This window comes from Lagopus muta, chromosome 11 (genome assembly GCF_023343835.1).
Source record: "Lagopus muta isolate bLagMut1 chromosome 11, bLagMut1 primary, whole genome shotgun sequence".
NCBI classification, from domain to species: Eukaryota; Metazoa; Chordata; class Aves; order Galliformes; family Phasianidae; genus Lagopus; species Lagopus muta.
This window is the reverse complement of record NC_064443.1, coordinates 1,371,436-1,383,851: the sequence shown is the minus strand read 5'-3', so window position 1 is coordinate 1,383,851 and position 12,416 is coordinate 1,371,436. Positions and strand designations below refer to the sequence as shown.

Genomic DNA, 12,416 nt, shown 5'->3' with positions numbered 1-12,416 from the left:
TCCTGAGATGGAGGCACAGAGCCACCTCCCCTCCCACATCTCCTCCAGAGGAAAGGGAACAAGAGCTGCCATACACCCAGCTTGTCTTTTTGGTGTGGCCTCCCTGCCTCAGAGCCACAGCCACTGCTGTTGGCACAAGCACACCCAGCCCTGGGTTCAGGTGGCAATGCCACCTGAGCAGCTCTCATTTAACAGAGCTACAGACCCAAGTATGACAAAGAACAGTCAGACAGTAATGCACAGCACTGCTGAAACTAAAACTGCATACTTTGTTCATCCAAATGACCAAAAACTCAGTGAGTTCTGATTTAGCTGTCACTGAATGCAGACATCTGAGAGCAGCTCAGAGATACCACGCAGCACTGGACACATTCTCGGCTTGAGCAAACCACCCTGCCCGAGGTTAATTTGTTTGGAGCTGCTCCATCTGCAGCAGTTACAACAGAGAGATCACAGCACAGACATCTACTGTAGAGAACTCAGAGCTACCCCACCAACACTTCAATGACAGCAGCTTTTAGGAACATCCTCCTGTTCTTAAACTGAAACCTTGTCCAGAAGAAAAAAAGAAGAAAAATCACAATTCTCTTAGGGCAGCTTTTAGTCATCATTACAGATAGCAATCCAGGCAGAGGGTGCATAAATCTGTTTCCATCATCTGTAGCAGCACTGACATTTAAGACAATAAATGCAACAGGACTAAGTAAAGCGGGAGTTAATTTGAATGCAATCAGGACTTACTAATTTATAGTAGAACTAAATGAAACCAATACCAGTATCTAAATAAAACTGCTGACATCCAGTGCTGCTGGGAAGTTGTTGGTAGGAAGTGAGAACTGAGTTTACTCCTCACTGCCACTTCAGGCTTCAGCAGTAAGGGGCTACCAGCTCCTGCTGCAGATCTTACGAACAGGAAAGCTGCCAAGAACCTCTAACTCTAACAGCACATACTTCTCCCCATCACTGAGGACACAATGCAGGAGTGCATTTTTAAAAGCTAAAGGGAATTAAGTCCTTTCTAAAAGCATCTCCCCCTGCAGTGCAGTCCCTGGGACACAGATTCACCTGGACACAGTACTCCTGGTGCAGCAGAATGGTACCCTGAGGAGAACCCCCTCAGTGCGACACTGCTGATGTCACACAGGCTGAGACATGGCGACATGTCACGGAGACTGAAGCAGAGCTTGGAGGGATCAAGAGCTCAGCATGGTCCCAGCACTCATGGCCCAGCAGTGCCCTGAGCACGTGGGACATGTCAGCGCTTCCTGAGAGCCCGGCACAGGAACTCACCCACACCTTCCTGACTCAGCACCTCAGCCCAGCTTTTCTATGTGACCTCTGGAGAGCATTTCCACCAGCAGCAAGTTCTGGCTGCCACCACAGTTATTAAAATACATTAAGTGATGAGCCTTAAAGTGCTTATTACATTATTACAACATATTTATCAACATTTTGTCCTAGATTACAGTTCAAACAAGACTCAACATCCAACTTCTCACCTGCTTGGTGAAGCATCTTTCAGCTTTACACACACACATGCGTATATCTTACAAAACATGTATATCTTGGATAAATGGATTACATAAAATTCAGGGGGAGAATATTCCACAGACAGAAGACTTGATGGTTAGGAGAAACTGTCATCAAGCAGAGGGAAGATAGAAATTTGTAGAGCACATCAATTTCTCCAAAGTAATCATTGGTTATGGCAGGTAGCTGGAAGCCACCTGGGTCGTGTGTGTTGAAAGCTGGATGGCTGGAAGGATCATGGATACTTCCAAAGTCCAACCACCAACCCACTCCCACCATGCCACTACGCCACCACTTCCCTTGGTGCTGCATCTCCACGGTTCTTGAAAACCTCCAAGGAGGGATGCCTGACATGAGAGCTCCTACAGGAGCCACTGCACATTTGAGCAGTGCGAGTGCCTCGCGTACCCTGACAAGATGCAAGGAGGATGCTTGTCCCTGCACCAGTGCTAACAGAGCAAGACAGGTGTGTGACAGAGCTGGGGTTGCCTGTGTGAGGACAGCTCAGGCTGGGAGTTCCAAAGCCAAGGCTGTAAAACCTGCCACAAGGCCTAACGCAGGCCCAGGTGCAGAAGGCAGCAATGACAGCCTTTCTCACGTGCTCTTTGCAGACTTCATACTGGCCAGAAACCCAACTTAACCATCAGGAACAAAATTAAACACACCACCAGTTTAACTAAAAGAGGAAACTATTCATTGCAACTACATCCAGATGACAATGAAAAACTTCAACAGTCCAAAGCTGCAGTTCTTCTTATCCTTTTACTTGCTTTTGTCTTCAGAAGGAAAATGCTGCTAAGGAGGGTCTCCAAACAAGAGCTGCAGGTAAGCAGTGCAAATCATTACATCTAATGCACTGCAAGCAAATCAAACCCATCGAAATTGCAGAGAGGAAATCTAACCTTCCTCATGCCGCTCCACAGAATTGTTAAGGGCTTCCTGCATTTGGGCAGATGTGATCTCATTCCTGTTCTAACACAATATTCCATGTCAGTGTTTAAAACCCGACAGGCAGCCTGCAGAGCCCCAGAAGATGTGTCCTGCCTCCTGCCTGCTACAATTCTCAGCCCTTGCTGGAGCATTTGTGCTGCTTTAACAGTGAGCCAACTGTATCGGTCTCGTCCTTTCTTCCCCAGGAGAGGCAGCAGCTCAGAGGGAGAGCTAACCCAGCTAAGCTCGGTTTCCCAGTGCTACATTTTATCCAGCGCAATGCCTACATCCCCGGGAGCAGCCTCAGCCTAAACTCCTGTTGTTTCTTAAACCAAAATTAACGGAGATTCATGGAAAAACTGTCAGAAAATTTTAGTTACTACTGCACTTTCAACGGTGCAGCAATATTTTGATGAAGTCAGGTTCAGGAGCAGTCACACCAAGTCTTCCTGACCAAGGTAAGAAACTCATGGCACAGGGACATTTAAGACAAGTAGGGAAAACCATCCTGCTAGGAGTCAGCAGCTCGTGGCTGACTAGCAAGCAGCAGGAAAACAAAAAGAGGAGGATGCACTGCTGTGTGTTCGCAGCACAGTAAGGCCCTGATCTTCCCAACCCCTGTCACGTGTGAACTTTTCCAAACCATGGGCCACCTGTGCTTCCCATTTCAGACCTGACTGGCTGGAAGCGAGCACACCCATCTTTGGTAGAAAAAGGTGATTTTTGCTGAAAGAATTGTGACCTTTTTTTTTGCATTCAAAATGCAAATGCATGGGTTTCCACCAACCTCATGCTCCCAGGAAGCCGTTTGGATGAACAGTATGATTATACACTTGCTCTCTCTAGCTGAAAGCATAGCTGCTTTCAGTTTCTAATTGCACATTTGTTTAATTATTAGCTTTATGAAAGCAACTGAACTGGCAGCACAAGCTATTCTATAAAAACAGGCAAGCAGGCACCAGGTATACCAAGCAAAAGACAAAACGAGGGAAGAATGCATTTTCTTAGTAGCAGAAGCTTGTCTATGAACTTGCAAGCAGTGAGCATATATACATCCAATACAAGAACATAGCACGGTTTCTTACAGTACTTCAAATTGTAATGCTGAGCTCCCAAGTACTGGGGAAGAGCTGGGTTTCTGAGTGCTACCCAGAGCAGCACCTGTAGCTCGAGCCAGCAGAGGCATCACCACCCAGGGCCAGAGCTGGAACCAGTCCCTGCTGTGCACAAGCCCACCTCTTTTTCTGCCTTCCATTTTTAAAAGGAAAACTGCCCACCAAGCTGCCCATGTAAGCAATGTCTGTGTCACAATACGCTGACGGTGACACCACCAGAATCCCTTTGCATCTTCATAAAAAGTGTTTCCCCTGGGAAAAGAAATCAATGATCTTAAGCAGTAGAAACTTCACATAGAAAGCAGACTGCTTCAAAAAGCACTGTTTGTTCTGTCTCTAAACCACACTGAAAACATTGTTGTGTGTTTTAATCACACCCCTGCACTCTCCTTGCTGTGCTCCCGTGCCCTCCTCCGTGCTCACAGGGCTAACTAACTTCAGCAGGGGAGGCTGCGTACGGCTGAGGTCCACCCTCATGCTGCAGCCCTGAGTTCTCCCACTGCTTTCCAATTCACTTGTTTGTCTCCAAGGGGTTTCAGTTCAGATCGCCAATTATGTTTTTAATGGAAAGAAACAAATATCTACAGGAGGAATGTTACAACAATAATCCAAAGAATTCCTCTCTGTGCCCGAATGGATGCCAAAATCATCACCAAGCTCCATCACAAGGCTTAGCACACCTTGCAACTCCGTGCCCAAGCAGCAATAACAAGGAGCTGGGAGCCCAGGAACACAGCTATTTCTCAGCTCACAGACTGGATCACAGAACACACTTCTGGTGTAAAGCAGCAGCCGAGTCCTTCCTGTTCAGTACATTAAGGTTCATAAGTGGCTAAGAACATTTTGGAGCAAGAAGGCTTTAAATGCGGCGCACTAAATCTAGAAAACTGGGAAAAACACACACACTGGGTTGGCTCTGAAGCCAGAATAGGTGTTACTGGGTATATTAATTTCTAGAAACTTCAGATGTCAAAACACAGCGCTCCTGAAGGCCCCCATGGACCCCTGACACCTCCCACCCTCTGCATCCACACACTGGGATGGCAGAGCAGCTTCCTGCACTGCTTTTACGCACAGAATTGCGGCTCTGTGAGCCATGCTATGTGATGAAATTCTCTCTCTCCAGGCAATGTCAGAAAAATATGGCCTTGCCTTTGTTATCGTGCATGAAACAATATGCTTCCTTCCTGTTCCTCCTCTAACAAATAACTAAAGCTTAGGGGGAAAAAAAAAACAACAAAAAAAAAAACACAAAGAGACAACAGCTTTCAACAATACAACTTTTAAATCACAAGAGGCATAAATAAAGGCCTGGGGAATGCAACAGCACAGGTCTCAGTGAGCATCTCGTAGGGAGCGCAGGCGTGCCTGCTACCACAGCATCAGCAGTGATGCAACTACATGAAAATCAGTTGTCATTTTAAGACTTCTTTTTCACTTCTGTTTGTTCAGAGTCAAAAACAAGACTGGAGCCCAAGGGCTTAAGAGACAGAGAGCAGCTACAAAAGATTCCTCTATTTTTAGGAGTACGATTTCAAAGCTTGATCCTGCTGGAATATTTACACTCATAAAATTGTTCTGAAATCCAAACAATTTTTTTTTCCATTTTATTATTTGTGCAGTGTCTTCCCCCCAAACTTGAGTGAATTTTTTTTCAGGCATCACTCTGCTGGCACATACAACTTTATTTCTGTTATTAAAATGTTAATATGAAAGAGATATAAGAGGCTTCCACTCAGTTCCAACTTTGGAATCTTAGACATGGTAATTAAATCAGACAGACATCTTTAATTGCGCAGCAGGATGCAATACAAAATGTCTCTGAAAATCAAGTGACACCCTCTTCCTGACAATGCCACCTTAGGGACTCCTCTCATGAGGTCTCCAGGATTTCCTTCACCCATGCCAATCTCCACAGTTAGCCACAGGCCCGTGGAAGTCTGCTGCAGAGCATAAGCCACCAGAAGTTCCAGTATTTACTGTCAGCACACGCTTCCACCATAAGAGTCAATTTTAAATGTGCTCCTGATCATATGGGAAAATAAAAATAAAAATCACTTCCTTGCTTGTTTTAAAGAAATGGTAGGATCACAGAATGGCTTAAGCTGGAAGGGACCTCACAGCTCCCCACCCTGCTGGCTGCTCCCCCCGGCTCAGGCTGCCCAGGGCCCCTCCAGGGATGGGCACCCACAGCTTTGGGCAGCTGTGCCAGCACATCACCATCTTCTGAATAAAGAATTCCTTCCTAATATCTGACCTGAGACTTCCCTCTTTCAATTTAAAAACATTCCCCCTTTTCCTACTGTTGTAGGAAGTCATTCTCCCTCCTGTTTATTAACTCTCCTCAAGTACTGAAAGGTCGCAGTGAGGCCTCCTTGGAGCCTTCTCCATGCTGAACACCCCAATTTTCCTAATCCTGTCTACATAGGAGAGGTGCTCCAGTCCTCTGAGCACCCTGGTGGCCATCCTCTGGCCCAGCTCCATCAGTTCCATGTCTCTCTTGTGCTGGGACCCCCAGGCCCAGATGCAGCACAGCAGGTGATGCCTCACAAGGGCAGAGCAGAGGGGACAATCCCTTCCCTGTTAATGCAGCTCAGGATGCAGTTGGTCTTCTGGGCAGCAAGAGCACACTGCTGGCTCACGCCCCGCTTTTCACCCATCAGGACCTACAAGACCTTCTTCACAGTGCTGCTGTTGAGGAGTTGTTCTCCCATTCTGTACACATATCTGGGCTTGCTCCAACCGAGGTGCAGCACCTCGCACTTGGCCTTGTTGAACCTCATTCAGTCCATCTCCTCGACGGGCTCCACAGGCGGGGGCCCTCACCTCACCATGCACCAAGGGCCCCACCACACTGGGACATGGGGTAATTCTACAACACTGGGTAATTCACTGCTCCATAATTACGTCAAAGCCATAAGACCTCAGCATCCTTGCCCAAACTGTCATTGTGTGATAGACAGAAAACCAAACACTTCTGGTGACACCCCAGATCTCTCTCTATTTGCTCTGTATGGATATTCAATTGCTAGCAAAACATTCAGGGGAAAGTGTGATGCTGGGTGGAAATTACAGCACCTCACACCTATGGGCTGAGCCTGGCCTAGGAAAAAACACTGCCTCACAGCATTCCCAAGCTGAGCTCTGCACCTCTGCAGTGTCAAAACCCAAACTGTTACAGGGCACCACGTTAGCTCTCACACTGATGGAAATGGCCTTCTGACTGGAGACATAAGCGTGTTCCTCTGCACAGGGGTTGGAGGCAACACAGCAGAGAGGCACAAAATGAACAGAAAGCTGCCGAGGGAAGAAATGGGCTTGTGAAAGGGGCCCTGGGAAAATGGTCAGGGCATTTGTATGGGTGATGCACCCGCACTGCTGCATGGCTGGGAGCCTGGCACACATAGCTCTATAACAGCATTTTTAAAATCTTACAACCTGAGAAGTTCTGCATCGTGTTTTCTTAATGGAGACAGTATCAGTGTTAAACTCAATGCCACCATCAGCAGAGCAGACCTAAGCACAAACACTTCACCCAAGGACTGGGAGAATGGGAGAAGTAACAGTTTTCAGGATATGTAACAGAAGAAAACAGTAACAGTTTTCATCAGGATATGACACAACCCAGTAAGGCCAAAACCAACTTTAACAGGCACCTCAGATGCAGAGGTGTTCAAAATCAGAATGGAAATAGCAAATAGTATAGCTATTATACATAGCAAATGGTAGCAGCATTTCTGGTATATAACCGGGGAGCCCCTGCTCCTTGTGCTCCCTGGCAGAACAGGACAGAAGTGCCTGCTCCAAGCAGCAAGGAGACAACCCAGCACGACTGCGGCACCCTCACTGCACGCACAACTGCTGAGGAAAGCAAACCTGCCAATGCTTGGGGTGCAAAGACACACCACTGTCCTTCTGCTATTATCTACACAGACCTGAAGCATTTCGGAGCATTATCTGGAAGGTCATCTCCTATCCTAATGGCCAGTTATAAAGATAGGTGATGATGTCAGGAAGAGAACTCATTTTTCACAATATTAATACAAGGACTAACGAGCTTGTACCTAGTCCTGCTTTTCCAGTAATCCAGACAAGTGCAGAAATGTGAAAGAAACACAAAGTTTTAACACTACACAGAACTGTGTAAGAGGTGAAAAATTGATGTTGGTTGCTAAGAACCATGGAAGGATAATAAGAGGATAAAATTAAAGGCAGAGTAATAAGACATGGAGAAAGAAATGACCTTGCCTACAATAAGACCTAAATCAGCTGCTGCAACTGAAGATTTTGAAACTGTTATGACTAATTCTCTCTGAGCATCAGCTCTGTGCTCACCCCAAAGAACGGAGAAGAAAACAGAAAAGGTGTTACAATTCTATCAACCCAAAGCACACCTGCACCCCAACACAGCAGGCAGCGCTGGCTACAAGAGCAGGAGATGCAATGAAAGGCAGTGACGGGCTTGGACAGCAGAGCTGAGGACAGGTAGGAGACATGTAAAATCATAACTGGTACAATAAGAATACAGAAGGGTTATCTGTAGCTTCAGCCTGAGGTGCAGCTACTTCCTCCTGCAGCAGAGAGCTCTCAGCCACCCCCAGCAGTGGCCATGCTGGCGTTTCTCTTTCAAGTACCTCTATTCTTGTAGGAACTGAAAAGGGTTAATTTTAATAGATTAAAGTGGATTCTGCCGTGCGGTTTGTTGGAAGTTTTTGCATTGTGATAAAACACACTCCTCCCTTTAGAGCAGAAAACATAGCATGGATTGGTCTCCAGAGTCCAACACACAGCGCTGGGCTGGCCGCTGTGCGCTCTGCAACACTGCGCGAGGACACCGACCAGAAGCACCAGCACTGCTGCTCTGCTAGGAAGGAGCCCACAGCAGCTGAGAAGCAGTTGTTACACTGCTTTGTTACGTTACATATCACTCACATTTGCATATCAGCATGATCAAGACTGACAAAGCATATCTTGATGCCGCTATCTATGTAAGAACATGAAAGAATGGCATTTATATTAATTATTTTAAACAAAAGCCTATTAGCCTGTGAAATACTGCCAGTTCTCAATAGGCTAAAAACAGTTCCCAGTACGATTCAACCACTGTTTGGAAATAAGGCAGAAAGGCAATAGATTGTCTGAACACTTAAATAAAAATCTCAGCTTTCCTATAAAAAGGTAATTCTGTATTTCTCACTGGATAATCCTAAGAGTTATAATTTACGTCAAGCTGCACTTAGATGGAAATTGGACTCCAATTAGTAATAAAAACTGCACTTTCATTTTACCTAGCTAAGTAACATTTGTACCTCAGAAAAGCAGGTGCAAAGACAACATTTCAATTTAAGATGCATAAAGAGTTAAACCAAGGAACATTAACTTCAGTGAGGAAAGCTGATTGTTGTTCTCATCACCTCGTCCTCCCAGATATTACATTCCTGTCTCAGTTTTGTACCCAGGCTGGAAGAACAAAAGGCAATCTACTCCGGTTTTTCAGTTTCCACCACTGTCTCCTACTGAAAGAAGCCGAGCTGGTTGAGAAAATGAAACCAAACCAGCCAACTGTTGCACATCATCCCTCCACACTGGTGCTTAGGCTGGAATTATCTAGAACTGGCTTCCTATCAATAGTGATGCTGAACTCAAGCACTTAGCCAAGCTGCTTCCCCAAAAACACTGGTTTTCATTAAGAGGAGTGACAAAATACACTCTTCAGTTTGCATGAGAGCACATTCAAACAAAGAGCAACATTTGGCCAAAAGAGCAATGAGAACTCAGAATTCTCCCTCCGATCCTTCAAACCTATTTTTAAGATAAGATATTTTTAAGTTTAACAGATACATAATTTAAGATGTAACGACCACCTTAGAAAACAGACTTCAGTTTTCAGCTGCTGGACCAAACAGCCCAGCCGCTCACATGGCTCAGTTCTGTTCTGCAGGTACAGGAGGAAAAGTGCCCTGGAAGCAGGGAGAGCTTTCACATGTCTGTGCTCACTGCTGCCTTGGTTTAAAAGGAGTTAATGAGTCCAGCTGGGTAATTAGCACTAGGTATGTAACGCTTGCAATGAACCTGTGCTTCCCTTATTTCTGAGGGCATCAGTTGCACTCACGGCAATGCTTTGCAGAGCAATGAGAAGAGCTGATCCTGGAACAAAACAGCACGGCCTATGATGCTGCAGGCTTGCAGGCAGTGGCAGGGCTCTGGTAGCCCAAAGGACTGCACTGGGCACATCTCATCACTCACAGTAATGCACCACCAGAACAGCTTGCTACTTCACTGTTCACTACTTCATAGGGGCACATCTGGAACCAGATATTAAGACAAAAAATAAAAACAACCAACACGTGAGAGTATGTCTGCCTATATATATATATATAACTAAAACACACTCTTGGAACCAAAAACAATTTAAGATCAAATAAACAATAGCTAAAGTCCTGCTTCCTTCATAGGGTTTTATCAACATAGAGAAAACTGAGCACTGGAAAAAACGAGGGATTCAAGTCAGCCAAAGCGCATAATTAAATGAAAAACACTGTTACACGAATGCAACTTTCTTCTTTAATATTATCGCCTACCAGAACACCCCTCACCAAACACCTCCCAGCTCTCCTCACTCAGCAGGCTGTCACAGCACGGTGTCATTGAGCCCCGGTGCCTGCACAGCACCACCTGAGGGCAGTGCCTTCAGCCGGGCAGCACCAAGCAGCACACACGGCAAACGCTGCGATCAGAGCTGCCTCAGGACAACATAACCAGGCAGGCGATACAACGTGTTACCAAACGTGCTTCTGCGGTACTCTCTTCCTTCAGCAGTGGTAAATTAAGAGCAGAGGGCGAAAAAGCCGCGGAGGAAGAACGGCATGGATCAGTGCAGTGCCCGCCTGCTATATGTGCACACACAGTGCCCCGGCACCCAGGGCTCAGCACACACAGTGCCAGCACACAGCTCAGAGATGGGGATCGCAGAGCACAGCCCCCAGCGGGTCAGAAGGGCAGCGGGAATATTGCCGTGCCTGGGAGCCGGCAGCTCCGGGAAGAACCAGATCTTCTCACCCTTCAATCACAGCACCGATTCGCAAACCAAAAGTAAAAGAGGAAATGGCTGAGCGAGGGCAGGAAGCCCCTGAGCTCTCCTCCTGCAGCCGATCTCTCAGACGGATGGATGCTCGCTCGTTCTTTTTTTTTTTAATCTGCAAACCCTACGGCAGCAACAACGGCCACGCAGGAACCGCACGCTTCGCCGACAATTGGTACGTTCTCATCTCCGCATCGGTTTCCCCGGCCCCGGGACGAGCTGCTCCAAACCACCGGCCCCAGCCGGAGCGCGGGGACGGACCGCGTCCCGCCCGGCCCCGATACCGCCGCGACGGTCTGTCCGAGCGCCGTCCCGCACAGCGCTCCTCGCGGCGCGGCGGGTCCCGGGACAGGTGCCGCAGCCCCGCGCCGCCCGAAAGCCAGGCGGCCGGAGCGTCCCGCACAGAGAGGCCGCGTGAGGCCCCGCTACGGCGGCAACAAGTTTCCGCGGGCGTAACGCGCCCGAAGCGGCACCGCCGGCCCTCAGCCGAACGAACGGGGCCGGGCGGGATCGCGCGGGACCGCAGCCGCACGGCCGCGCGCCGCCTCCCGCTGCTCTCGCTATTCCCACCGCTCACGGCGGAGCCGCGGTCCCAAGTTCGGGAACTCGCGCGGCACCGCCCGGCCGCGCCCCCCGCCCCGCCCCGCGCCCCGCCGCGCATCCCCGGGACCCGGCCCGGCCCGGCAGCGGCTTCGTAGGACAAAGGCCGGAGCCGCGGGGAGCGGAACGGAGCGGAGACAAGCGCCGGGCGCGCACACGACGCGGACGCGCAGGCCCCGCAGCGGCGCTGCGGGAAGCGGCCTCGGGAACGGCCGCGCCGCTCCGCCCGCCGACGGCCGCCGGGCGGGACGCGCGCCGGGGCACGGCCGGGCCGGGCGGGGGTGCGGAGAAGCGCGGAGCGGCGTTTAAAGGTCCCCCTCCACCGCCATTTTGAAGGGGAGAGGGGCGAGCGCGAGGCGCTCGGTGGGCTCGGGCCCCCCGCGGACGCGGGCCGAGGAGCGGCAGAGGCGCGGGGCGCACAAAGTTCCCGCGAGGCCGTTCGGGCGGGGCGGGCGCGGGGAGCGCAAGTCGGGGCCGGGCGTGCCGCGGGACGGGGCTCCTAGCGGGAGCGCGCCGAGTTGCGCGCCGGGCAGCCCCGCGCATCGCTCCGCGACGCGACCGGAGGGGCGCTGCTCCCCCCGCGCTGCCGTCTCCCCGCCGCGCCTGCCTCCTGCCGCCTCCTCCTCCCTTTTCCTTCTCCTTCTCCTCCCTCCTCCTCCTCCTCCTCCTCCTCCCTCGCCGCCTTTTTTCCCCGCATCCAAACTTCGGGAGCCCGGAAAAACCCTGCGGGCCCCGCGCTCCGCCGGCAAAACGTCCCCACCAGCTGCGGGCAGACCCGCTCTGCCCGCCGGCGGACGCCGCCGCCCCTCGCCTCACCTGCGGAGAGTTTTTCCAGCCCTCCGCCGTTCCCGGGGCTCCGGCTCCCCAGCGCTCCGCTCGCCGCCTCATTCCAATATGGCACGGCCCGGCAGAGCGCATGCGCCCGCCGCTGCCTCTCCCCCCCCCCCCGCCCCTCCGCCCTCCTCTCCCCTCCCCTCGCGGCTTTTCGGGCGCTCTGGGTCTCTCCCGAACCCGCCGCCTTTCCCCCGTCGCGGCCAGGCTGCCCCCCCGTTCACCTGCTCCAGCCACTAACGGAAGCCGCGCGGCGGCGGGGAGCGCCGACATCTCAGCGCGTCCTTCCCGGGGGCGAGCGAAGCTCCGCTCGCCCCCGGGAGGAACGC

At 50.4% G+C, this 12,416-nt stretch overlaps 1 protein-coding gene across 1 annotated transcript in view; it reads right to left on the bottom strand.

The window, feature by feature from the left end:
* SFMBT1 (Scm like with four mbt domains 1) overlaps nucleotides 1-12,178 on the bottom strand; it is a 65,106-nt gene extending 52,928 nt beyond the window's left edge. Inside the window, exon 1 of the mRNA XM_048957192.1 lies at nucleotides 12,073-12,178. The gene's annotated coding sequence lies outside the window, so the exon portion shown is untranslated. The remainder of the gene's footprint in view (nucleotides 1-12,072) is intronic.
* Nucleotides 12,179-12,416: the final 238 nt, after the last annotated feature.